Below are 27,247 nucleotides of genomic sequence, written 5' to 3' on the forward strand. Positions count from 1 at the left end.
ACACATTTAACTGTAATAGGTTGTTCTGAAAATAGATGTATGTATGTTCTGGAGGGTTTTTTGAAACAATGAAATGTAAGTTTATGTTAAAACCATATAACTATGATTTTGTATCAAAAGAATGTAGTGTTGTGATTAAAGATTATTGTATCTAATTCTTATCATGTTGTAGATATCATCCATGATATTTATTGTTAGTTTGTTAGGTGGCAAACCTGTTTGTAAAATTATTTATAAACCAGAATTATTTAACATTGCAAATACAATTTGCATTACCTCTGTGATTTTTCTCTAGTTTTGATCAAGCATTTCATATGTACTATTGATGGCAATAGCTAAAGATATAAATTAGACATAGGGAATGTGTTACAAGATATTTTGGTTATTTTTCATTGTACATATTAAGTTACTGGAATGCTTAGCTGATGTTTTCTTTAGGGTTGGTAACTTTACGTAAAGTTCTGGTGTAAACTTTTATCTGTTCTTTTTTTACATTTATATTTGTTTGCTTTTAAAATCCCCAAGTACTAATAATGCTTTTCAAAACATGTAATTATGTTGAAGCCTTTTAATTGTTCCATTCCTCTGAACCCTGTCTAATGACATTTTTGTTGACATACTCAATTGGTACTGTATTTGAGTAGGGTGGTGGTGGGGTTTTGTTTTTGTATTTTTTAGTCCAAGGGCCATAAGGTACTATCAGTTTTACAACAGAATTCCCCATTAGAGAGGAATTCTGCAGGAATGGTGTGATCAGGCCCCAAGCTTTTAAACTCTGGATAGAACATTATGTGCTTTGAATAAGAGAATTTAGGGGCCCAATCCTTCAACCCTTGGGTCATTGTGTCTCTCACAAATACAGAGAATTCAGTAGGACAGTCTACCTGAGCAAGGATTACATATCTGAGTAAAAGTTTGTAGGATCAAGAGCATCAGTTGTATTATAGACCACTTTTTGTTTACCAAATGGTATGTTAAAATGAGAAGTTAATAAGTTGCTTTCATGTTTGTAAATTTTCAAAGATTGTTAGGACACTGTCAAATTCAATTTTTTTAAATAGGCTACTTTAAAAAAAATCCAGTTTCTGATAGAGCATCTTTAAATATTATCTCCTGACATATCTTTTTTTTTTTTTTTTAATTATTTACAGAAATGTTTGCAAAGGTTTTGTGGTTCAGCTGTAGCAAAACTCCATCTGGACACTCGCTACTGATATATAGTTGGCAGAGATAACAGGACTGCCCCCTTAACCTGTCCTGTTTCTTACTTTGCCAATGGGGGAATGACGACAAAGTAGAACCCCTTATGAAGATTCTCCACTGGTGCAAAATCTCTTAGAGGACCTTACTCCAGTGCTATAGATTAAAGCAGCTCATCAGCTGCTGGAACTAATGGCAGGGTTGAACTGGTGCTGCATCAGTAAGTCTTTATGTTGCCCCAAAGCAGAGCTTGGACACGAGGGACAATGGATCTCTGCAACTATAATTTACCACATATGTAGCTCCACCCGTGGTTGCAGCAATGAAACCAGAACCTTGTCTACACCACAGGCTTCACCATTGCTACACTACCCGGGGAATTGTGCGGATGGTGAATTTTATAGCTATGAAATTTGCTAGTGTGCATGCAGGTAGCAAGAAAGCAGAAAAACCCTTAATTTTTTAAAGGATTTTTTGTTCTAAATATCAGGCGATAGTCTATTGAAAAGGTGATGTACCAGAAATTGGACTTATAATAAAAGCAGACAATTAAAAAAATCAAAGTTGACAATGTTAAAACAAATTGAAAAATTGCAGCAATAGAGAAATGTAACCTTAGTTACACACACAACACACACACCATTATGTTAATAATGCATATACTCTCGATCCAGCAAACGCTTACTTGTATGTGTAATATGTACTCGTCTGAGTAGTCCTATTGACTTCAATGGACTTGTATGAGTGAGGCCCTGATCTTGCAATGAGCTCTGCACAAGAGTCCTTATGCGTGGAGCAAGGTCCTTAATTTGTCTGCCAAATTCTATCCTACCATGCAATGCTATTGCAAGAAATGAGGATGTACAAGCAAAACCCAGGACAGAATTTGTCTCAGAGTGTTTAAAATCTTGGGGCCCAATCTTGCTATGATTTATAAGCAGACATCTATAACCTCTTTAAAAAGCAATAGTACAATATGATCTTTGTACTCTCTACACTACAGTATGGTACTGAGGTTTGTCTGCACTACAGTTTCCACCATTGCTATCCTAGTTTGAGCTGCACCAGTGGTGAATAACAGCTATAACATTTTGTTAGTGTAAACAAAGCCATTGTTATTTTTAAGAGCTTTTCAACAAGAGAGGAAGCTGATTGATTATATAGGGGAAACATGAAACTGACAACATTAATTAGCCTCTTACAGTTGGTATGGCTACTTCCACTTTTTCATGTTCTCTGTATGTATATATATCTTCTTACAGCAGTATATGTTCCATTCTGTGCATCTGATGAAGTGGGCTGTAGCCCACGAAAGCTTATGCTCAAATAAATTTGTTAGTCTCTAAGGTGCCACGAGTACTCCTGTTCTTTTTGACTACATGGAAAGTGCTATAAACCATACATTAGACAAACTGAAAAGAATAGAGTTGCTTAATTAACTTACTCAGTTATAGTAGTCATAGATGTTAATTGTAACTATAGAAAGTACAACATTTACAGATAGGAAAGGTGTTTGTTTATACATATCTTGTCTATGCCTCGATCTTGCAAGCTGTTTTGTATAGGCAGACTACCACACTTGTATGGAGTCCCATTTGGGATCTCAGGGCTTATTAAGCTCAGTAGCTCTTTCATGGTACAGGATCAGGGTCTTACTGATGAAGTACTTTTTTTAAATAAAATTGTTTATGGTTTTCTTCCCAATAGCATCTAGCTATTATTTTAGAAAATAAACCAAATCTAAGTGAATTATTAAAACTGTTTGTTGTTTGGTCCTCTGTTTACTGCAGTAATTTGGAATTTATTCCTGCAAAGAGCAAGGTGTATGCTGAACTTTATGCACTTGCAATGCATAAAGTTAAGCACATGTGTGCATGCAGGATCACAGCTTTAGGTGGCGCTTTGTAGCGTAAGGTTGAACAAGATGGGCACAACCCTTTGTTTCTGAAACAATAATTTTTGCAGACTCGGCATAGCCATTATTGCAATGTTTGGTATATTAGCGAAATGTTAATGTATTTGGGATATTGTTCTAATGTAGACTGTATTGTGTGAATGATTCTACAAGGTGTCTTTATCAGTATGATGCTTTTGCAGAGTGATATTGATCCCCAGATTCTGGTAAATAAGCATGGTGCTATCAATGGTGAGATTTTTTTTTTTTAATCTGGTTCAGTTGTGCCCATTAATTTTTTTTATGCAAAAAACCCACATTTCCTTCTTCTTCCCTCACTCTTTTGTAAACCCAATAGCTTAATTCAAGCAAATATTTCCAAAGGGAATGCTATCCCTGAAATTAATATGAAATAGTTAGAGATACATTTTTCCATGTAAAGGCCGTGTTTTGTATTATACTATAGAAGATCGTATTTTTTTCTTGCAGAATGAAACTGTTTAGGATTTTTCCTATGTCATTTCTTAGGATAAAAGGTAGGAACACACATTTCAAAACAATCTTCCTCCCATCAGCTCAAATTATAGATCTCTGCATTTTGTGGATCATTATGTTTACATAGATCCTTAGGTTATTTACTAATAGCATATCATTTATGGTAGGTAATCCTTTCAAAATAGCCCTTAGAAAGTTTTTTGGGTTGACCTAGGAAGATGTTTCATGAAATCCCTTTTTGTTCTTCAGTCGTGATAAGGAAATGCTACTTCACTGGAGCTGAACAAAATATGCTGTAGGCATTTCTGCTGGCTTCCCTTCATCTTCTCAGGGTGCCCCCTTCTCCTAGCCCCTCCTCCATTTTGTTTTCCTTTTTCACAAGTCTTCTGGTCATGCTCTCTCTTGACCCCAGTCTGTGAACCTTTAACCATACAAGACACTGGTAAGGTCAGAGAATGCCACTGTTGGATTAAAACATGAGTGCAGAAGTCAGAAAAAGGAGTGCAAGGCCTAAGGGAGCAGGAAAATGAAAATCTGAGTTTGTTTGTTTTTTTAACAGAGCTGCCTAATGCTAGGATTTGAAAGGTTTTGTACATATACTGTATATAGTACTAAGGTTATTTTAAAAAGGACTCCAGAGTGGATCCAAGATTTCGTAATCTTTGTTATCCTAAATTTTTTAAAACAAAACACTCAACATTAGTACCCCACAGACTCCGGTACAGTGGTTAAACATGTAGTGTTCAGTGGTCTGTAATTCAAATAAGCTTTGCTACTACAAACCCTTGAAAAATACAGACTATGTTTTAGTTTTTAACCTGTCCTTAAGACTGTATTAATGCCCAACAAATGGCCTCTCTTATCCATATCCAAATTCCCTTTTTTTAGCTTATTCAAAAAGTTCGCTTTTGATAAAAAGATCCAGGTTAAAACATGCTGGCATGTGTGCATACTTCAGATGTTTTCACCCTCCACTCTTCCCCCCCCTCCTTAGTCCCAATTTGTAATAGAGGCTTACATTTTCTGTGGGGGCTGGTCTTAGTTTATATTTCTAATATTAAGATTAAAATAGATCATGTTAACGCATATAATCTTACTGTTAGTATTAGAATTCAGCATACTGTAAAATGGTGTATCTGTTTCAGATATGTATACAGAAATGTCTTACTTGACTAGGAAAGAACTTGTGTAGCAAAACATCCTTCCTCCTCACCATCTGAGTAAAGGAGCAGCTATGCAAAGGTGCCGCATACAGTGCACATTATGTTGAACAGCACCAGCTCATACTCTTTCTTATTAACACAGCTAAAATCATATTTAGTTCTCATTTCATCCATTTTAACACTTTTTCACCTGTGTTAAGCATGTGAGCCTACATCTAAACTTAAAAGAACATATTCTATTGACAATTTAAAATTCCCTTGGGTTTCTGCAGATGGAATGAGGGTAGAATATAGCTTCATTTTACCATCTTTGTGAATCTGGTGCTATATCTATGTTTTTGCAATCCCCAGAAGTCCAGTTTAGTATGTAATTGCCACAGAAATAAACCCTATAAATAGAAGAAGTGAACTCTGCATTACCTTTTGACTGTATACACACAAAGGACTGAAATTATTGTTTAAACATGTCTGACAGTGGATTCAATTTCACAATTATTGCATTAAGAAATGCTGTTATGAGTTATTGTTTGTTTATTTTCCAGTAGTGGCTAGAGGTCCCTACTAAGATCAGGGCCACATTGTGCTAGGGTAATGTACAAACACATAGTAAGAGACACTCCTTGTAAACGCCAATAAGTTTCCAATCTAAATCATGGGTGTAGGGTGGAGCCCCCCTCTGCGGAGGATAGCCCCTGGCTCTGCCTATGCCCTCTCCCTAACTGGAGCCCCGAGACACACATATCCCCACAGCTGGAGCCCTGAGACCCCCTGCCCTCCTGCAATCAGTCCGCCCCCCCGCTCCTGGAGGAGCCCCGAGCGCACCCCCCCACTCTGCCGCCACCTAGAAGAGCCCTGGATTGGCGGAAGCCCTGGATGCCAATCCCCCTCCCCCCCCTGAGGGGGCCCCCTGCCACTTGCCCGGAGAAGCCCTGGGACAGCTGCGCCACACCTCCCCTCCCCAGACCCCAAGCCACTCAGGAAAAGCCACAGCGTGAGAACGTCTCTTACCGAAGAAGAACCTTAGCTTTTGATATGCCCCATGCAAGTTCTGGGGCAGCTGAGGAGCTGGTATGTGCTACTCAGCTTCCTAGGTTCATCAGTAATCTCCCTGGATACCGCCTCCTCAGCCACCCTGGAACCTGCATGGGGCATAATAAAGCCAAAACTTTCCCCGCCAAACCCACAACCAGGCGTCCAGTGGCAAGTGCAAGGGGAGGCTCTGCCTCCCCTGGCCTATAAGACCTGCCGCCCATTATCTAAATAGGCATTTAAAAAGATGGACAAAGGTTGCTGGTGGGAGGTAGGGTGGCAGAGGCACAGAGAAGTGAAGTTTTTGCCCACAGTGGCAGGGAAGATCTGACTTCCAATCCAGGGCTTTGTCCACTTAACCATAATGCTTGCATTTGTTGACCAAATTTTCAGTGCTTCATAATTGTATTTTCATTGGGAGTAAATATAGTGTATACAGGATTTGGGTTATCAAGTTTTACTCGTAATATTCTAGTACAAGCAGCTCTGACTGAACATTTATGTAGAGAAAACTGAAATACTGAAACAGTTGTATTTGATAAAAATTGAGTACATTTTAGATTTCATAGAATATACAAGGAAGGAACTAGGTTTCCTAATAATAACTTCTCAGATCTTCAAAAAGAATAGAAATCTTTTGTTAACACTTATCGAACACAAATGACTAATATTTTGGAGAATGGAAGCCTTTGCTAAAGATTTCAGCCCCTTACCCCTTCAATGATGGCATTAGAACACACAATATACAGCCTCTGAGATATCTAAGGCCTTGTCCACAGTGGTAGTGGCGGTATATAGGGTACATTTAGCTACGTGCTGCAGTGAAGAGCGCGCTGCGTCCTGACTGAGGTGTGTAGCTACACATGGCAGTGACAGTCTCTGACTGTGGGGAGATAATGGGAAAAGGCTCTGCTTGGGCATGGAGAGTGCTGTGTAGGGTACATACCTTAAGGTTCTGGCATGTCTGTACTGTACTCGCCTAAGCAGTGTCTCATTGCATTGCAGCAGCGGGGTGGGAGCAGGACACTACACTGCAAAAAATAGCCATGTAGGTGGAGGAGGCACTGCTTAGGCATGCTGAGAGCTGGGTAGGCTAAATACCCTGAGGTTCTAGCATGTGTGTACTCTACTCACCTAAGTAGTGCCTCATTGTGTACACTACTGTTTATACCATGCTGCTGTAAATGTAGACAGAGCCTAACATGTCCTTCAGCAAAACCAGAAGAGACCAGAATTATCATTCCTGATATTTCTAAGGTAAAAATCAAGGGAGATGGAGGGTGGGGGGGAAATCATGCCTGCTTCGTACATATTATAAAGATATTATTAAAAGCTTCTGGCCTCTACTGGATCCATGGGAGATTATGGAGTAACATCAAAGAATCTTGAGATTTTTGCCAGAAGGGATTGTAGGAGTTATCCTTCCTCAATTCTCTTCGGTGCTGTAAATCCTACAGCAGGCCGTTCAGAAACCATCCACAGTGCACCACTGTTTGGAGTGAAGCACTAGAGTGGAAGCGGGCGGTAAAAGCAAATCTACGTATCACTTGTGCAAATGGTTACACTGACTCATGTGAACTACAATTGTGATAATTTCATTGAGTTACATATGACTGGTTTAATTCTCTAGTGAAGTGGTGCCTTCTGACAGAACAGCAAACTAACTAAAATGTGTATTTAGCAAATGTACAGTTTATATTTGATGTCAAGATACCAACTCTTACAGGAAGATCATTCCACGGAAGGTCTTTGTCACAATACAGTGAATTAAGAACATGCTTGACACAAACCACAACCTCACTCTGGTGTGAACAAGATAAGCACCTGGCATTAGATCTGTGCAGGGTGGCTTTTTGGCCTTCCCTGCATGTGTTTTCCAAGTACTGCCTGAGGAATATATGCACATTTTCTGGCTAATGCTCACCTTAAGGTGCATCAGGTCTTAATGCCCTTGCCTTTGTACAGAGGACTAGTTATCCAACTCTTATTTGACAACGCATTTTGTAAAAGAGATCCTTTCATCCTCCACTTCCCCATTTAACAGCCCAGTTATCTCATGCTTGGTTCCAAATACTTTGTGTTGTGAACCACTCAGAAGGCTTTATTGGACTGCTAGTGATCCACATATCAGTCTGAAAACAAACCCGATCTAGAGCTGTAACCCTCCCATGGTGTTTGGGATATACATGAAGGTAATTTTTTTTATATGGGATAGATAATCAGATTTCATTAATAACAAATTACTGTATCAAGGATGTAGAATCAGCAATTCTTGTCCCTTAATTGGTTTTTGGTACCTCAGCACAATAATTTGTGAAGACCCTCAAAGCAATGCTTGTCTGTCTAATCTGATCTTTTTTCAGGGTTGTTTTTCATTCCCAGTTAATGTTCGTTCCCAGTTAGTGTAAATATCTAACCCTCTTAGTACTCATTCCAATAGTAATCAGCTCTGTAATTCAGTATGTTAATGTTTACTAATCTATGATTCTCTAGTTGAGTCTCTAGGGATGTGGAAATATCAGCAGGGGTCAGAAGGTCACATAAGAAAGAGCTGAAAGACTGAAGAAAATTCTGTATCTTGATTGGCTCTGCTTCCTGTCACTTATGGAATAGGAGGATCAATTTATCAGATACAAATTAGTGTGAAAATGTGCAGAAAACCTGTTCACAGGAAAAATATTTATTTGTTTACAAAAAAAATCTCACTGGAATTTTGACTTTATATGGGGGAAAATTCTCTGTTTGTCTTTAGTTTTGTAAAAACTTTGGCATGTGTCCCTTTAACTTGTTTGTTTAAACACAATAATACCAGGTTGATTTTATTCTACCTGAATTCCCTGTGAACAAATATCTATTTTTATGTTACTGCTTCACTTAATCTTCATGATTTTACAATAGCCAGTAATGGCTCATCTAGCTGATACTCTAGATGTAATCTTTAATTATAGAAGTTTTACAGAGAGTATATAGTCTGCATAACAAACTCATAATGAGCCCAATTCTGCAAACCTTCACTTTCATAGCTACTCCTTATTCATGTGAGTAGTTCCATTAACTTGTAAGCAACCGACAACAGTCTTGTTTACAAAAAAATCATTTGTCTGATCAGTTCAACATTATACACTGAAATTGATTACTTTCATGGATATTTACTTTTCTGAAAAGGTCATTACAGTATTTAAACTAGATATTTACCTGAGATATTGAGTTTACTCAGATGAATTCAGTAGCTCCGTATCTTATTTGGTTTCGTGGTGCTTCAATAAAAGTTCAATTCTTGAAGCAAGATTAGTTTTTCTATATTTTACTCTATGAATTTGGGCAATCTTAAGAGTGCAAAATATTTGAATAAGATGTTATATATGAAGAAGTGCTATATAAGAAAAAGGTACTATTATTTCACAAGCAGTTAGTCTATAATGCAAACTTAATTTCTTTTGTTAATTAGTTTTTAGAGAATCAAAATGTTTACATTTGAAGAATAACCAAATGGGTACACTTAATTTTCTCATTTCATATCAAGAGTAAAAGAGTTGAAGGCAGAAAGGATGAAAATAATATAAATAATATAACTGACCAGAACAATTAGGAATGCTACAGTACAAAACGCAGATTAGCATATTTTAGGCATTTAGTATGTGGTTCATTTATAGTACATGTTTTTCCCCCAACAATTCCCATTAAATACTAAAGGTAAATATGATAAGCTAAAACATAACTAATTTTCATGTGATAGACTGACAATCATGGAAGGATTGCTCATTTTTCACTAATACAATGAAGCCTTGGTCTAGGTATACTTAATCCTGCCTCAGTGTGTGGGGGAAGGACTAGATGACCTCTTGAGGACCCTTCCAGTGCTACATTTCTGTGATTCTATCGCTACATTTAGAGCAATAGATGCTTCACATCAAATAGCATTAATGCCCACGCAGTGTCGCACATTTGTGCAGAAAAAGGTATTATGAGATACAAAATAACTGCAACACATGCATATATAAAAGGGATTGTTTGTTTAAAAATGTAAATCCTCTTGTTATTTGTAATTTGTCAAATTTCACTACTTTGTCAAATTGAATGAATTCCACACATTGCTCCACCGCTGCAGATCGCTTGTGTAGATGGGCAGAGCCCCTGTTTGCATCAGTGGAGGTTACTATGGTTTCAAGCCGGGGGCACACCACCAGTGCAAAGAGTAGCCATGCCAGTGTACTCATGGGACTTGCACTACATAGGTGGCTTACCCATCAATGATTGTCACTGGGGCAAATCTCCATTGGAGAAAAAGCCATGGAGGAAGAAGACACAGGTTCCTGTGCTGAAGAGCTAACAATCTAAAAATAAGCAGGGGAAAAGGGAGACACTAAGGACAGGGGGAAGGAATATACATAGAAGTAAGACAGTGGACCGGGAGACACATATCATGTTAATTAATCATTTTTTAAACACATGTTTTAATTTTATTACAAATACTTTGCTTTTGTGCTTTTTGGAGAGTGGAAGGGACTCCGGTTTGAAGCAGAGGAGAGGAAGGGTTTGTTGGACCCAGGCAAGATTGAAGTGATGCTGATTTGAAAGGAGAAACACTTTGAAGAACTAGTTGAGACACTGTTTCCACCTTCTATTAAAGGCATGAGCCTCCATTCATTAAGGTGGTTTGAACCCCCAGGGTCCTCTTTGACTCCTCCATAAACTTGGATGACCAGGTAGTGTCAGTGTCTAAAAATGCTTTCCTTCACCTTCAGATCACTAGGAAGCTTTGTCCCTTCCTCCTGGATGAGGACCTGGCCACAATGATCCAAGCATTTGTCATCTCCAGACTGCATTACTGTAACTCACTGTATCTAAAGCTGAGTGTGGAGACAGTGCACAGGTTGAACTGGTACAGCATGTGTCTGCCTGCTTTCTCCATGGCTCAGACTGTTGAGAGCACATCAGGCCTGTGCTCAAGTCCCTCCACTGCCTCTGGCTCCCTGTCAGCTTCTTATGCCAGTTTAAGGCCTTGGTCCTAATTATCAAAGCACTTAATGGATCAAGCCCCAGTTACATCAAGGATGGAATTTTGATCTGTGAACCACAGCAACAGCTGTGCTCCTCTGGGACCATGCAGAGCACAAAGCCCAGGATGAAGCATGTGAGCGTCAGGGACAAAGCATTCTCTGTTGAGGGGATTCAGCTATGGAGCAATCTTCCAAAGGACATCAGGGGAATCCAGGATCTTCAGGGAACATTATAAAACCTTCCTTGAGGGGGGAGGGGGAAAGAGAGAGAGAAAAAAACCCAAGCCTTTCCACCATAAGAATGACAATCACAATACAAACAACCCATTCTGTCCCTAAACCTCTATAACAAAACAAACAAACAAACAAAAACAGAAATTACTAAAATTTAAAAGATCAAAACCCCAAGCAGAATTTTTACCTCCAACGGGGAGGGATAGCTCGTTGGTTTGAGCATTGGCCTGCATTGGCTTACTAAACGCAGTGTTGTGAGTTCAATCCTTAAGAGGACCATTTGGGGATTGGTCCTGCTTTGAGCAGGGGGTTGGACTAGATGACCTCCTGAGGTCCCTTCCAACCCTGATATTCTATGATTGCACAGGGAGAAATGTTAGTAACTGTACCTCTGACCCCTCATAGTCTGTCCAACCACACCACCTCCCAGGTTTCAGGCCACTAGCCAACACCTGTGTCTTGGTATGGAATTGTGCAATTCTCTGCTCTCAGACCAGACCCTGGCTGCAGACCCCTGTATATCAATTGTGACTGCCTCAGCAGGTCTGACTTAGGCTCAGACTCTGCATTTCTCTACCTTCTGGGATAATGACAGTGGTTAATATAGTAACCACACAGCTTCCTTAAAGCAAGGTTTCATTTAGAACAAAAGCATTTCAGAGAAAACATCTTAAAATATTTTCTGTTTAAAAAATTCTGTCCATTCTGTTTCAAGAGCATCCAAAGATCTAATCAAAGTCAGGCCCTTGTTTATTTCTAGTATTAAAAAAGCAAACAATCAGACAGCTATTTAGGAGCCATCTTTATATAAACCAAAAAGGAGTAGTACAGATCACAAACAACCTTTGGGGATTTTTTTGCTTGGCAGTCAAACTTTAGTAGTTGTAGCTTTCATTAATGTTAAGTAGATCCAGTGTACCAGGCCAGATAATTATATAATACAGGCACTAAATAAGAGTCAAAATCAAATGATGACATAATAAAATGACTTCAGTTTTAATAAAGATAGCAAGCAATTTTACAGGGGAAAGAAATCTATTGGAAAAAAAAGTATCAGAACAGAGGGAAATAGAGACATTAAATAGAGAAATGTTGCATTGATGTCACAGATATATGCATCCGAAGAAGTGGGCTGCAGCCCACGAAAGCTTATGCTCTAATAAATTTGTTAGTCTTTAAGGTGCCACAAGTACTCCTCTTCTTTTTACAGATATGCTGGACATGAGTAAACTTCTTTGAGTTGTGGCTTAATTTAAAAAAGCAATGTCAAGCAGTTTTTTACTGAATGGGTCTGATTGCTGTAGAGCCAGTGTCCCTGGTCTTTCAATACCCTGAGCTAGAAAGGTCTTTTCAAAGAGAAAACATATCCACTCTTCGCCTTTGGTATTCCCCCCTCCCCCAATCTTGTAGAATAACCTATAGTGAAAATTCTGTCAATACAAATTTGTCTGATCTAGAATGACCATAGGTGAAACTCTCCATGGTGATATTTGAAATCTGGGTGTCTTGTGTATCCAATAAAACAATGTCCTACACTGGTATGTAACAAAATGCTTTTAGTATTTAAAGTGAAGAATATTAGAGTGAGTGTGCACAGCTCAAGCCAGGTAAAAAATCCAAAGGATGCTTCTTGATGGCACATATGAAATTGTGGGAAGTGTAAAGGGGGGGAAATATTTGTGGATGAAAGGGTTTCAGTTGTGGGGAATCTGCCTTTTAACACTGTATACTTTCTTTTAATCAAATTGGAATTAGTCAGTTGTATGTGTCTTTTATGAGACATATATTTTATTAAGAGTGTAACTTAAACATTGAAATTCAGAGATAAGGCTGACACTTCTGAGTATATGTTCTCCTCTCATCAATGTTAATGGGAGTTATGTGCATTCATTGGAAGGAGAATATCTCTTTGTCCTTAAGTAACCCCCTTGTGCCTTTGTATTGCAGATGATGCAGTCCTCTTTCAGGGGGCCTCAAAGCAATTGCAGTACTAAGGCTTAGTGTGGTAAAATGACAGAAAAATGGCAGACTCAACTCTGATAATATTAAAGCCAACAATATTATTTTGATTAATGCATTGTATGCAACATATTCCAGTTCTACAATGATTTCCTCAAGGAATATAGTCATAGCTTCATGGTATTGTGTTGTTGTTTAGAAAATAACATTTTGCAAACATTTCTGAATGCCCTTTATATTACATTACAGTAATGAATTTGAGGGGTTTCTTCTATTTTTTTAATTTAATTTTTTTTAAATCTTGCCCTCTGCAACAAAAAATCTCTTTATTTTCTTCACACTCCTCAGCTCTTCTGCTGTCATTTTATATTTATTTTTCATACTTCTGATAAAAGAAAATTTGCTCTCATCTACACCAGTTTAAATTCAGAGTGCCTTCATTTAAGTCAGTGGAGATACTTGGGACGTTCCCTTTGTAACAGAACAGAATTTTCCCCATCCTCCAAACAGCCATTGCCGCCAACTATTTTAGATGTACGTTTAAATAGTGCATTTCATACCAGTTACAAATGAAATAAACGTATTTCTTAAAAAAACGAAGTACAATATTTTTAGGATATTTTTCTCAAAGTTCTAGTTAAGTAGAATATAGCATTCAGAACTAAACACACAAACTCTTTTTGAATCATCAGCATTGACTCTTACTATGATTATGCATTTCAATTATATAAGAAAAACATTAATTCCTATTCACCCTCTCATTTCCTGTTATGTCCAGACAGTGTTAGTCATTTATTACCAGCTTTGCTGTGCTCCACCTGTAAATTGGTACATATTTAGATGATCTGTCATTTCCATAAAACAGTGACACAGTTTTAAAGTATAAAATTTCTTTGTTCTTATTAACATTTTAAGCCATAGTATTTTTTTGTATTAACTTATTTGAATTTCTGAATAAACCAATCAGTATTTTTAGTTCCTATAAAATTATTTATCGTAAGTAAAATATAATGTGAAATAAATCAATTTTGTCTTCAGTCGTCTGTAATTTTAGGAAGATGGAACTGATTATGCTAATGAATGAAAATATGTACTGGATTATGTATTTGTGGTTTTGTAATGTTTTTCTGAAACAGCTATGAATGGGAGGCTAGCCACATTTGTTAATCTTAATAAAAGAAACTGGTTATGCTATAGACCTCAAATTCGTAAGTCTGGAATTGTTTATGCAGTATAAATGTTGTTTATATTTTTCTTGCATAGTATTTGGTTGTTACAGTGTAAATAATGACATGAAAATAACTGCACTTTGTTTCCCTTTTTTTAAAGAAAAGATAACTATTAAGTAATTGTTTCATGGGCAGTTATATTCTAACCCTCTAATAATTTCCCCAGATAATCTTGTCCTATCTCCTAGTGCCTTTATTCCCTGATATTATTTTACGGTAATTAAATACATTAACATGTATTTCAAAATTCTGTTTTAGTTTCTAGGTGGTGTATTGGCTTTATGCAAACCTATGGTAACTAGGCTTTTGTAATATACTGAATCCTTATGTCAGTGGAGCTTTCAAAGGGGAATAGAAATCCAGCTATTAACATGTGCACTCACAGATGTGTCCATGAGTCTTGGGGTTATTTGTGTGGGGAGGGAGGGGAGAAGGGAGAGGGAATATGAAAGAGCATGATAGAGAATATGTGACATAGGTGGGGGAAAGCACAGCCTGCAACATCTATGAGCCTTCTCAGCATTTGCAGGATTTAGGTATCCAGGTGGGGACCATAAATTAAGGAGCAGAGATTTGATTTTAAAATATGCAGTATTTAATAAACATCCTAATTAATAAACCTTCTTGAATTATACTTGTTAAATAGGACAATCTTTTCTTGATTAGGGGCTTAATCTTGCAGTCCTTACTCATGTGAATTGTCCTGTTAATGCAGTGGTTCTCAGCCTGCCGCCCACTGGCCACTTGCGGCCCAGTCAGCACAGAGCTGCGGTCCATGTGACATCCTCAGGGCCATACAGGTAATAACACATCGTGGGCCGCATAGTTCTCCAGAATCTAAGCTTTCATTTTAAGAAAAAGTAACTTTCCTAGCACATATGGCTGCAGAGATAACCTTCCAAATGGGGACTGAGTGTACCCAGTGCAGTGAGGTCTGCTTGCGTCTGCAGAAAGCCTGAATCAATGACATAGGCTACATCTACACTATGGGGGGGAATCGATTTAAGATACGCAAATTCAGCTACGTGAATAGCGTAGCTGAATTCGACGTATCGCAGCCGACTTACCCCGCTGTGAGGACGGCGGCAAAATCGACCTCCGCGGCTTCCCGTCGACGGCGCTTACTCCCACCTCCGCTGGTGGAGTAAGCGCGTCGATTCGGGGATCGATTGGGACGCGATAAATCGATCCCCGAGAGGTCGATTTCTACCCGCCGATTCAGGCGGGTAGTGTAGACCCAGCCTCAGAGGTGCAAGTCCTCTATTCTCAGTTAGGCCAGGTCTACACTACCACGTACTTCAGTATAACTTACATCACTCAGGGGCATGAATAAGCCCTCCCCTCCCCCGAGTGATGTAAGTTACACCGACCTAATTGCCAGTGTGGACAGCGCTATGTCAGTGGGAGAGCTCTCCTGCCAGCATAGCTACCACCTCTCGCGGAGATGGATTTGTTATGCCGATGGGAGAGCTCTCTCCCATCAGCATAGAGCATCTTCACCAGATGTGCTGCAGCAGTGCAGCTGCATCAATCCAGCTGTGCCGATGTAGCACTTCTAGTGTAGACTAGCCCTAAATCTCGAGTGTCAGTGTTAAAGCTCAGTGATGACGCTTCACTGTGAACATTAACTGTTTAACTGCTGATCATTTCAGTGGGTGGAATGGAGGCAGAGAGCGAGTGTGAAGCCTGCTGGGTTGGGAATTTAGAGTTGCTACCAGGAAGGAAATACAGAAAAAAGAACAGAGGCGATTCACAAAGACAAGGAAGCATGAAAGAAACAGAGAAAGGCTGATGGAGAAGAAAGGGAAACAAAAGGCAGAAATACTGGAGGCCTAGAAAGGAAGAGTGTTTTCTCACTGAGCGAGAATGTGACAATAAGGCACTGAACAAATAATAAATAACTAAATCTTTAGTTACTACATAGGGGCCATAATCTCCCCTTGATCTCTGTGCAACCCCCCAGCTCACATCAGTGGGCATTCCCTGGCCTGTGGATAATAACTGAACACAGGATTCAATCCTCTGCAAGGGATTTGACACCACCGATGTACACAATAAATTATGTTGTACATTTTTGGAGGTAGGAGCCGTGAGTTCCAGTGTGTTTGTGCCACACCTAGCACAATGGGGGCCTCTGGGCATTACTGCATTACAGATAAGAAATAATGACTGCAGTAGCATAAAATACTTAATGATCTCTGAGGTAGCTTCCTGTTTACAAGGCAATAATTTTATTCTTGGCTAACTGAACTCTGAGACCAAAGGCTGAGGAGCTTATTAGCTCAGGGTACGATTACTACCAAGTTGGCAAGAAATATGATCAAGGTTTTGTTACACTGAAATGCTCACTTACTTCCTTGCTGCCCTGTTGGGGGCAGTTTTCAAAACGTCTCTTCTTCCCTGTCATGGGTGGAGGGGGGTTCTGCAGGATGGAGCATGCCGCTTAAGGTTGTTTTAACTTCAGAGAGCATTTCCCACAGGGTAGTGCAAATGTCCCTGGCCCCATTTCTCTCTCTACTCACAGATCCTCGACCTCTTAGGAGGCTGTCTCCCGGGTCCATAGTAGGGGAACAGCTGACCTCCTTCCCCTCCTCACCCCTCCCCTCCACATGGCCTTGATTTCTTTTTGAATTATATGTAGTTTATTGGAATGAAAGGGGATGATAAGATGGGGGAAAGGTGGGGGGGGGGGCGGGCTAAGCTTTACAGCTAAACAAATAAAACTTTTATTGAGAAGGAGGGCTAGTCTTTCCTGAGCAAGTGGATGTGTGTGTGTGTGTGTGTGTGTGTGTGTGTAGGAGAAATTGAGAGAACAGGACTGATGGAGCTGAGAAGGGCTGAAAAGCTGAGGTAGCTAGGCTAGTTTCAGGATATGGAAGGAGACCTCTGAAAGGTGCACTAAATCCAACTGCAGGGATCTGCATTTAATACGTTTATTTTTAAAGAAGTGTACCACTGGGGGTCAGTGACTGTACATTATCCCTGTGCTCTCACTGACTGACGTAATTCTATTTCAATACTTGAAATATGCAGCAAAGATCATAAATTGAGCCTTTTATAGCATTCCTGTGCTTCAGCATCTCCAATGGAAAATATTTGTCTATAGCACTATCTGTGTTTACAGGAGTATACAAGTTAACATTATTAATTATTGAAAATCAGCTGTTCTAAGATTTATTAGTGGGGAAGAGTAATCTGAGACAGCTAAGTGTATTATTTAAAACCCCCAAAATTAAATGAGTAAATCATGGCCATATTGCAGTCCTCACCATCCTTAAATTCATGGAAAAGATCCCAAAGGGAGGAAAAGCTCAATGAGATTCATATAACAGAATTTGCTCCGAATGTACCCTTTGTGAAAGACGTAGGAGGCCCAGTCTCCACTCCTGCAGATCTCAGGGGACTGGATGGAGGTCCTGGCCGTATATACTGAAGCCCTCTGCCTTTCCATTAGCTCTGGGAGCCTGTGCAAACTCTCTTCTATTCCCTGATAATGGAGCTATGCTACAAGAACTACATCTGTTGACATCTGGTTCAGGTACATTACAAAATGGAAGGTGTTACTGAATTAAATGGCAAGCATAGTATAGTCACTACAGAACTCCTTATATTGTTTAATTTAAGATTCTGCACTGAGAACCACATGGGCAAGTCCAACTGTGGTCCCAATATTTATTTTACTACACCCTCAATGTTCAATGTGCTTTAGAATTCAGTATTGAAAATGCATAATTTCACTACAGAAGTTGCCAGAAGGGGGCGGGGGGGAGAGTTGCAACTTTTGGCAACTAAGTAGAGGACAAGTGGGGCTTTTGGTTCTTGGAAAGGTGTTGGAGGCAGTTTGAGACTGTGGAATAATCACATTGGGCTGGATTCTCCTGTCTGATTATTTGGCACAAAGTGGTCTTAAAACTTGAAGATGGCCAGCTGAGATTTCCCCTATGTAGAGAACTGCCTCTGCTGCAAGCCACACCCACTCTTCACCTCCTCCTCCAGTGTAAGCAGATGGGGGATAGGGAGTGCGTATGAGGAACCAGAGCTTCACTACGCTTGATCCTTCAAAGTGGTGTAAGGTCCTTGAGTGGTGTAAGTTAGAACTGCTCCTGTGCAGCTTCACTTTGTACCAGAGTTGGGCAGCTGATCATCAGGGAGCTACAACCTGCTTCCTCCAGCATTCCACTCCACTGCACTCAAGGAGTGCTCCAACAACGTGGATGCTTCTGCTAAAATAATCAGTAGTGAAATTTAATGTTTACGTTTAGGTCCTAATTCACCAAACTACTTACATATGTGCCTAACTTTGAGCACAAGTAGTCCTATTGAAGATACCCCATGCTTGGAGTAAGGCACATGCTGTTGGACTTTGTTTAATAAGGGCCTAATATATTCATCATTAGGTTCCAGAATTAACACACAATTGACAAGAGAGAGAGAGAAAAATCATATCTCTAAGAGCTACTGTTTTAGGTTCCCTGCATACTCATGTAGACAAATACATCAGTTCACACATAGGTCATGTTCAGAAGATTATTTTTGCAACTGTAAGGGCTAGAAAATTGTTTAAATAGTCTTCATAATTCTGTAGCATGGGATACATTCAGTGCCAAATCCCATGACATCCTACAACACATGGGGTCCTAGTAATAATACAGCACAAAGGCCCTAATCCTACAAAAACACTTAAGCACATGCACAACTTTACTACCATGAATAGTTCCATTGATTTCAGTGGGACCACTCTCTGTAGTAAAATGAAACGTGTGTTAGTATTTGCAGTATTAGCACCTTAGTGTATTTCTTTTCCCCCCGTTTCCTATTCATTTTGTTTACTTTGCTATCAATACTAAGAAGATCGAGGACAAATTAATTGCTGATATAATTGGGTACAACTATTTTGACATTGGCAGTGGTACGGCCATTTACTCATGTGGCAAACATGAGCTTTCATTGTCTAGTAGGCAGTAGAAACAGTTTAACTACCAATAATAATGGCAGTGAATAATAATACAAATGTTACCTTAAACCTTTTTTTTTTTAAAGCCTTAATTTACAGTGCTTTGGGCTTTCCTACAGGATATTTCTAAAATTGTAGAGACTGTTATTTCTTTTGCTTTTGTTTCTTTTATTGAAATATTGAAGAAAGCATATCTTAGAGTAGGCAAACATACTATATATTCCATCTATAAGGTATAGTAACCGCAGCTCTTATAAAATATTAAATATTGCTTTTTGTGCTTGTAATTTGAAAATACAAAATAAGAAAAAGAATCTACTTCAGATACCATCTCAAACCAGATAAAAAAACTACAGTACACTGGATACATGGACCTGATTTCATGTACTTCATGTTTAAACAGCTGTTATAATCTGCAATAGATTGACGTTTGTGTGAAGCAGCCAGTCAAAGTCACGTGGCAGAGAGATGCCCTTTCCAAAAGGATGCTATCTAGCTGTAGTCAGTGAGAGTTCTGTGCTAGATTCAGGGTGGGGTGGAGAGGGTGGCAGGAGTGTAAAACTCCTAGGTTCACTTTGCTCTGTCTGGAGATTATTGTCACATGAAGTGAGTTTAAGTAAGGGATTTAAAAAATAAAGTTGCCTCTTCAAAACACATTTTTTCCACTAAACCTTTCAACAACAACCAGTGCTGGATTCTTGCACCACCACTGATAATTATAGGGAATTCTTTCATTTTGGTCCTCGCTCAGATAGGAGAGCTAGTATAGACCTGTTACTACTCTATCCTCTAATGCTGCAGGACACAATGGTCTAGACCAGTGGCTCTTAAATTTTTTTATTGGTGACTCCTTTCACATAGTAAACCTCTGAGTGTGACCCCCTTTATAAATTAAAAACACTTTTAAATATATTTAACACCATTATAAATGCTGGAGGCAAAGCGGGGTTTGGGGTGGAGGTTGACAGCTCGCGACCCCCCCCCATGTAATAACCTCGTGACCCCCCTGAGGGGTCCCGACCCCCAGTTTGAGAACCCCTGGTCTAGACTAAAGCTCACACTATTACTAGCACTGGTGGAACTGCACTGATGCTAGATCAGTGGAGGGAAAACTCCTTAAAATTTCAGTGTAGACAGGCTTCAGGATTTGATCTGCTATGTGCCTTGACTGGATTTTGAACAACTCAGGGCAGAGACTCTGACTTTTTCTTTGTCAAGTGCCAAGCGTACTCTGATAACACTTGATCATTATACTGAACAGTTTTTAAAAAAACATTAAAAATACAGAAAACTATAAACCGTCTGAGCAAAATTGCCCCTCCACAGAATGGTTTTCAAAGAATTTCATGGCTGCGTCAGCAGGTGTTTAAGACCCTGACTGGAAACCCACAAAAGAAAGGAAATTCTGAATTAAGGCTCGTTATGGGGGCCTATTCTCTCCTCCATACGTACATGTTAATAGGAGTTATGCACGCATATCAAGAGGAGAATAGACCCCCATAATGAGCCTTAACTCAGAACTTCCTTCCTTTTGTGGGTTTCAGTGAGAGTCTTAAGCACCCACAGGCAGTGCCAGGAATGCATTCTTTTTAGGCACACTCCTACTTAGATGGTTTATGTTTGTTGTATTTTTCTGCTCCATTTTCATACTGTGAGGGACACTTTTCATGAAAACAGGATTGTTTTTAACTCTTCCTTCTGTTTGTTACTCACTTGAACTTGTAAGCTTTTTGCAACACGCTACTGCTTGTGTTGGAGATGTGTGCGGCCTTATAGCATAGGCTGCAATACCATGGAATAATAGCGTATCCTAGAGGAACACTGTCAGGTTAAAAATCACACTGGAGTCTGAAATTGCTTTACTCACTACGGCTACAAGTAACACCCCAGGTTGTTTCTAATGGAAAGAAAGTAGAGAAAGAGTGTCTATTTTTTCCTTTGTTTACTTTGTATGTAGTCAGTTTGTGTTTCCCCCTTTCTAAGGCCCGCTCCTGCAACTGGGAATACATGGGTCAGTCCTTCTTGGACCCGTGTAGAGTCTCACTGAGGTCAGTAGGGTGGTCCATGTTCAGAGCACTGCCATGCATGGATGTGATTACAAGATATATCTAAAGTAATGGGAGAGTGGGGGTAATTGAACTAGCAGGAAACCCCTGACATTTTTTAAAACAAAAGTGGGAATTAAAAAAAATTACCAATATTGTTTCACATATTTCAACCAACTCTATAAAAACTGTTTAAGAGGGCAAGCATTTGATCTTTCCTATTTGTTTCTAGGCCACTTTCTTTCGTTAGGCTTCAAAATAGTGGCGCATCCTCAAATAATCTTTTTATGGGGAGGCTGCCAGTATAATAAACATTTACACAGTAAATCAGAGGAGCGCCGTGTCCCTCTGTAACACTGTGGAGCTGCAAAGATATATTGTAGCGGAGTGCAATATGAAACCATTTGGGTTTTCTCTCCATATAATAAGCAATGCATAATGTAAAAGAAATCATACGTACTTAATAGTTGATTATCAAGGTTTGGTAGCTGTCTTTTAAATGTCTTTTCAATTGCATTTTAATGTTTTTTAAATGTCATTGGTGTCCATAGTAAATTTTGAGTGTTGTTTACAAATGAAAGCTTTGTTGTTAAAGTAGAGCAATGCAAAAATATTTTAAACCATCATTAGTGCTGTAAATAAAAGAAGATTTAAAAGTTTAACCAAAATTAGTTTAAAAAAAAAAACCAAAAACCTAACAAGCAAAACCAAAATAGGTAACACTTATATACCACATATCAGCTTCCAGCTGTTTGCTTTTCAAATTAAAAGATCTGGAAAAAAAGGGTTTATAACCTAAACACTGGCACAGCTTTAGTTACAACAGCATAAATTTATATATATACAAACAAAAAGTAGCCCATACCATTGCTGATGTCTCTGGGATATAAAGACAAATGCACATCAGCTTGACTGATGCCCTTTGTGAGCAGCATACTTCTCTGATCCATGTTGACTATCCCATTTGGAACACTTATCTTTATGGTTATGATAAGGACAAAATGTTGTTGTAGGACAAGAAGCTGTCTTCTAATGTTTTTTCCATGTGGCTGCTGTAGCACCAGTGAGGTACTGCTGTACCTGTGAGTGAATTCAGGGCCGGCAAAACGGGATTATGATTATTTATTATTTGTATTATCATAGCACCAAGAAACCCTAGTCATGGACCAGAACCCCAGTGTGCTAGACAGTCCCTGCTCCAAAGAGCTTACAATCAAAGTATAAGACAAGAGACAACAGATGGATACAGACAGACAGGAGGAGCACAAGGAAACAATGTGACAGTATTGGTCAGCATGATAGACAGTGGTCTCAACACACCAGCAGCCACTGTCCAGTTTTTTGTAGATATCACAGCAAAGGAGAGTTTTAAGGAGGATGTTTACAAGGAGTTCCTCACAACTCTTGAGGGACAGCATGAGAGAAAGCATAAAGATGCTTGTTTTAAAATATAACAATAAGGACAAATGCAAAGTACTCCACTTAGGAAGGAACAATCAGTTGCACACTCAAAATGGGGAATAACTGCCTTGGAATGAGTACTGCAGAAAGGGATCTGGGGGTCATAGTGGATCACAAGCTAAATATGAGTTAACAGCTAAGTTCCCTCTAAGCTGTGCGGCTGCCCAGCAGTCTATGAAGGGCCCCACACTTCAGGGGCCCTTTCCCCCCGCCACACTGCTCCTGCTCTCTGCCTTGGAGCCCCTGGCCAGCTGTTCCCGGGAGCCTCCTGCTTACTGTGCAGAGCGGGTGTGTGTGAGAGGGGAGATGGGTGCTGATGTCAGAGTATCCCCCTGCCCCTGTACCCCATCTCCATGGGGGTGGGAAGACACAACAGGGCTCAGGAGTGAGGCATGGGATGGAGCTTACTGGCAGCTGCTGCCGTGTCTGAACAATCAGGCTTCAGACTGGTGAGTGCCAATCTACTTAAAGGGGCAGCGTACTTAATGGGGAAGCGCACATCTCTCTCTCTCACATACACACAGTCTCTCTCTCTTTCACTCAGACACACACACACACACACACACACATACACACACCCTGTGTGTCTCTGTCTCACACACACTCTGTCTTTCACACTCATCTCCCAACACATACTTGTATTGTTGTTGTTACTTCTTAGTACAGTACTTCCTGCAATGCTCATATATTCTCTGTAATTTTATTCTTTCAAAGTGCTGTTATTTCAATTTTTTGACTGGTCTATGCATTTCATAATTTTTATTTCTCTCTTACACTTAAATTTAATTCTTTGAGTAGTGAGTTCTAAAATGCCTAACCTGTCCTGGCTGGAATAATTATCCCTATGGTAACTTTTTAAAAATATATATTATAGCTAGGTTTTTTGTTTCTATGGGTCGTGCACATCTGCACATTACCTTGATATTGGTGCACATAACAAAATTCATTTCGCACATGGATAGAAAAAATTAGAGGGAACATTGGCATTGTAATACTGTTGCAAAGAAAGCAAACATCTTTCTGGGATGTATTAGCAGGAGTGTCGTAAGCAAGACACAAGAAGTAATTCTTCTGCTCTACTCCTCATTGATTAGGCCTCAAGTGGAGAATTGTGTCTCGTTCTGGTCACCACATTTCAGGAATGATGTGGATAAATTGGAGAAAGTCCAGAGAAAAGCAACAAAAATTATGAAAGATCTAGAAAACATGACCTATGAGGGAAGATTGAAAAAAATTGAGAAGAGAAGACTGAGAGGGGACGTAACCGTTTTCAAGTACATAAAAGGTTGTTACAAGGAAGAGGGGAAAAAATTGTTCTCCTTAACCTCTGAGGTTAGGACAAGAAGCAATGGGCTTAAATTGCAGCAAAGGCAGTTTAGGTTGGACAGTAGGAAAAACTTCCTACCTGTCAGGGTGGTTAAGCACTGGAATAAATTGCCTAGGGAAGTTGTGGAATCTCCATCATTGTAGATTTTTAAGAGCAGGTTAGACAAACACCTGTCAGGGATGGTCTAGATACTTTGTTCTGCCATGAGTGCAGGGGACTGGGGACTGGATGACCTCTCGGGGTCCCTTCCAGTCCTATGATTCTATGAAGTGGGAGTGAAGGCCTGTATCATGGGCCAGTTGGAGGCAGGAGTCCATTTCAATCAATGGCTGAATGTGTCCTCCCCTGTTCATACTGTGAATTTATAATGGCACCTGGAAATCACACACATGTGGCATGAGTCCCCCTAATTCTATCCCAATATTTGAAAGTAGAGTGCTTCTTCCTGGATCATTTTTGCAGATCACACAAGCTAATATAATAAATACTGCATTCCACTTTGATCACTTTGGATCATCCTTATCAGTACCTTTTACCTTCATTCCCAGCAACTGCCAAAAGCATAAAGCGGGGTACAGATATCTGCAAACTCCTCCCTTTCATGTCTTTTCCTTTTAAACAGTGGACACTAAGGCCATCTACACAGCAGCTGGGAGTGAGCCTCCCAGTGTGGGTTAACAGACTTGCAGGAGCTTTGCTCACGCTAGCATGCTAAAACTAGCAGACTGGCTGTTATGGCTAGCCCCGAGCTCAGAGCCAGGGGTCAGGCGGGCTTGGACTTGAGTTGCTAGCCTAAGCTGCCACTTGTGCTACATCATCCATGCTGGTATTGTTAGCGCCCTTGCTCAAGCTGAGTTACCCAGTCTACCTACCTACTCTGGGAGACTCGCTTCCAGCTGCAGTGCAGACATCCCCCCTGTGACCAGGAGATGCCAGTGTTTGCTCCACGCATCACACTTGTTACGACATCTTGGTCCAACAACCAAGCTGCAGGATCGGTCATGCCCAAGCATTCCTCATCCTAACCAGTGGATCCATGAATCTGCTGTGCTTGTAGCTGCTGAAAAACCTGCAATTCCTTCCCTAAAGGCAGCCAGATCCCTTTGTCAGCCTGTACTGATATTGTGACTCATAGTGCATTGGAATCCAATAATATATTTCCCGTACCACCATGAATGGCCACTGCTCAGTAGACTGTCAGGGCCCAGTAGGTAGGAGTTCTTTTATTGTGTGCATGCCTGTGTGTGTACTCACATAGTTTCTTCCAAATGAGAATTTCAAACAGGTTTACAATCATTAGTTTAATCTCACAGTATCCTGTGAGATAGGTAAGTATTTGATAGTGTCTACTTTACAGATAGGGAAACTGAGTCATGGAAAAATTAAGTGACTTCATTTGCCTAAGCCCACACAGGAAGTCTGCAGAGATAGGAACAGAAGCCAAGTCTTCCTGTCTCAGTGTGGCTTCCATGCCTTAACCACAAGACTAGCCTTCCTCCCAGTACTTCCCAATGAAGATATTACAGTGGGGACGTGTAGCGGGGTGGTCACCCGCTCCGGCTCTGAAGGGCTTGAAATCAGCCCTGGGAGAGGGCTCAGACTGTGAGAGGGCTGCTGCTAGGAAAGCAGCAAGCCTCGGCTGATGGGGGAAGCGGCTGCAGCTGGGCCACACCCCAATCAGGTCACAGCTGGCCTGTATAAAAAGGCTGGGAGCCAGGAGCTCAACAGTCTCTCTCTGTATTCAGAGAGAGAAGGGCCTGGCTGCAGGGAGCTTAACTAAGTGCCTAGAGTGGAGCAGTGCTGGCGAAAGGCCAAGGGAGCTGGGGAGCTCTGGCCTAGGAAAGCCCCAGGCTGCAGGCCTGGTAAGGCCTATTAGGTACTGGGTTGCAGGGAGCAGCCCAGGAGTAGGCAGAGGCAGCAGGTCCAAACCCCTTTGCCTGTGATGAGTGGCTTATATTGCAGTCTGCCCCTGTGAACGGGGGCTAGATGGAGACTGGGCAGTAGCCAAGACTGAGCGAAGTGGGGATAGTGAGTGGGGGTTCCCCCTGGGAGGGGGAGACCCAGAGCTGTGAGGGGTTATTGCCAGGGGGCAACACCCCAGACAACAGGGCACCGGGTCCGGGAGGGACAGGGGGACCAAGCGGTAGTGGGACACCAGCCTGCAAAGGGCGCTCCTGGGTCGATGAGCTAATTCCCAGAAGAGACCAGCAGGAGGCACCGCAGGGGTGAGTCCCGCACGCTTACAGGATGCCAGGCTCAATTGACACAAATGGGGGTCCTAGCAGGCTAGTATAGACTCACTGTCCCTCCAATTCCCTTGCGATGTTGGACTTCTTGCTGTCTATATGTGGTCAAGAGCATCCCTTGGTGTTCTCCAGCTCTACCCTATATGTGGTTGAATGGAAAAATGTTGACCATTGATGGCGTTAGTGTCCAGCTACCTTCCAGACCACTACAGCGCATCCTACCTCCACAGTTAAGATTGCTTCCCTTTGTTGACTCTATGGTTTAGCCAAGAGAGTACTGGCTGGGTAGCTTGTATGAGTCAATTCAGAGGTGTTGTCTATTCTGAAGTATTCACAAGCCAATAACAACAACAAAAAAGTGTTCCCCTTCCCTTTAGTTTTTATAACAAACATAAAAGCCCAGTTCAAGTATTGAGTATTGCCAGTGATTCTGTAATATTCACTTTATAGTCCCACTAATCTTGTCTGTGTTAAATATAACATTTTGAATAAACATTTAATAAGACCTGAGTCTTATTATTGTCTTCCTTTTTATATTCTATTCTGTTTCACTTAACTTGCTAACCATTTCATCCAAGTGTTTTATTCAGCAGATTTATCCTTGGATATAGACTTAGTATTATTTAGCATTCAGAGGATTTGAGATGAGGAGTGAAATCCTGGCCTCATTCAAGTCAATTGCAAAACTCCCATTGACTTCATTGGTGCAGGATTTCACGCTAGAAGCATATACCAAAAGATTATCAGTGTTGCTGTTTTGTTTCTCTGACCCTGGTGATAATGATTTGCTTTTCTTGGATCAAAGAATAAATCCATACTAAGATCATACTAACAAGATAAGTTTTACTGGCAATGAATGCTAACTTAGCAGTTCACTTGGAGTAACTGAGTTACCTTTTGCAATTCATTTTGTTGGTAGCTCCTTTTTCATTCTTTTTGCTCATTATTCTTTACTTCTGCTAGTTTGAAAATTAATCTATCCTTTCCCCCCCTTTTCTTTTAAAGGTTGCA

The 27,247-nt window shown here is 40.3% G+C and overlaps 1 protein-coding gene across 8 annotated transcripts in view; it reads left to right on the top strand.

Moving 5' to 3' along the window:
* LIN28B (lin-28 homolog B) overlaps nt 1-27,247 on the top strand; it is a 130,573-nt gene that overhangs the window by 38,297 nt on the left and 65,029 nt on the right. The window lies entirely within an intron of this gene.

The sequence above is a fragment of the Chrysemys picta genome, chromosome 3 (assembly GCF_011386835.1).
Source record: "Chrysemys picta bellii isolate R12L10 chromosome 3, ASM1138683v2, whole genome shotgun sequence".
Lineage (NCBI taxonomy): Eukaryota > Metazoa > Chordata > Testudines > Emydidae > Chrysemys > Chrysemys picta.